At 42.7% G+C, this 1,801-nt stretch overlaps 1 pseudogene; it reads left to right on the top strand.

The window, feature by feature from the left end:
* Positions 1 to 330: 330 nt before the first annotated feature.
* On the top strand, positions 331 to 1,124 carry LOC129538298 (ADP-ribosylation factor 2 pseudogene; annotated as a pseudogene).
* Positions 1,125 to 1,801: the final 677 nt, after the last annotated feature.

Here is a 1,801-nt window from a genome sequence, read left to right as displayed (position 1 = left end):
TATAATATCCAAAAGAAACTTATCATGTAAATTAGCATGGTTGCTGAATAGAAGGTAAATATGAAAAAACTATTATTTTTCTATATGATAACAATAAGCATGCAGATATATTTATTTCAAAATAATATTCTTTGTGATGGCATAAGACATTAAATACCTAGGAGTAAATCAATAAAATATTAAAAACCTATTCAGAAAACTACAAAATATTATTTAGGTAAACGAGAGAATGCCAAAATAAAAGATATGCCATTTCGATGGATTTGGAATAAGTAATGCAAGGATGTCTGTTATCTTTAAATTGATTTGTAGATTTAATGCAATCCCAACCAAAACTGCACCAGCATTTCTTGGATTGAAAATTGATAAGCTAACTCTAAAGATTATCTGTCCAATCAAATGACCTAGATAGTTAAAACAATCTTGAAGAAGATCAAAGTTGGAGGATTTATGTCAATAGATACCAGTATTGGGGAGTGGTATTGGTACCGGTGGTCAGTTGGGCTATTGGTCACAGAATTCAGTAACAATGGGGAACGTTTTTGAAAAATTGTTTAAAAGCCTCTTTGGGAAAAAGGAGATGTGGATTCTTATGGTGGGTTTGGATGCCGCTGGAAAAACCATCATCTTGTACAAACTGAAGCTGGGAGAGATTGTGACTACCATCCCTACAATAGGTTTCAACGTGGAGACAGTAGAATATAAAAACATCAGCTTCACAGTCTGGGATGTCGGCAGCCAGGACAAAATCAGACCTCTGTGGCGACATTATTTCCAGAACACGCAAGGTCTGATTTTTGTGGTTGACAGTAATGACAGACAGCAGGTCAATGAAGCCCGAGAAGAACTAACCAGAATGTTAGCCGAAGACGAGCTCAGAGATGCGGTCTTATTGGTGTTTGTAAATAAACAGGATCTTCCCAACGCTATGAACGCAGCAGAGATAACAGACAAGCTTGGCTTACATTCCCTCCGCCAGAGAAACTGGTACATTCAGGCTACTTGTGCCACCAGTGGAGATGGGCTTTATGAAGGCCTGGACTGGCTGTCCAACCAGCTCAAAAACCAGAAGTGACGGGAGGTGCCACGCTCCCTGTGCGTCGTGGCAAAGTCAGCTGGCCTCTTGTGTGTGCGTGTGTGCGTGTGTGCATGTGTGTGTGTGAGGAGTCTAGTGTGGGTGTGTGGCCAGGCGTGGGAGCAGCTTTCTCATAGTGCCTTATACACGCTCTGAAGAAACCAGTCTTACCTGTTAAGAACAACCAGTGTTATGTTTTCTGCACTACCTTCCATTTCAATAGCTTTGATGACCAGTTTTGCAGTCCATGGGGAAGTCCCAAGGGCTCCCCCAGGACCGAGAGCCGGACTGGTCTTTGTGATGGGAAGGTGGGGGGAGGGTGGACTGCCTTCACTTGTGTGATCTTGGCCCAGGCCTGGGGTCTCTGCACACCTGGCAATCCTGTTAGACTATGACATCCTTTTGTTAAAAAAGAAGGCTCAAATTTAAAAGGCCCTTGCTTACCACAGATATAAAGTTCAGATCTGAACTTGTTATTTTCTAGCCCAGAGGTCCTGGTTTAATGTACTTTATTGAGAGAAATCAGTGATCTTATTCTATGAGAAGGAAAATAAAACCCCATAACACTAGACCCTGTAACACTAGAAAATCATCGAATCCTTCCTTCCTTTGACTCTTATTTGCCAAATGGAGACCCTTTGGGGTGGGCACCCAGTGCGTGGCAAGGCTCTTTACTGGGGCCACCCCACCACGTACCAGGCTGGGGTAAGGAGGGGCGACACCTTC

Source organism: Moschus berezovskii, chromosome 2 (genome assembly GCF_049115385.1).
Source record: "Moschus berezovskii isolate FMDL1 chromosome 2, NW_MosBer_1.0, whole genome shotgun sequence".
Classification (NCBI taxonomy): Eukaryota; Metazoa; Chordata; class Mammalia; order Artiodactyla; family Moschidae; genus Moschus; species Moschus berezovskii.
The sequence above is the reverse complement of the archived record's forward strand: the minus strand, read 5'-3'. Positions and strand labels throughout refer to the sequence as shown.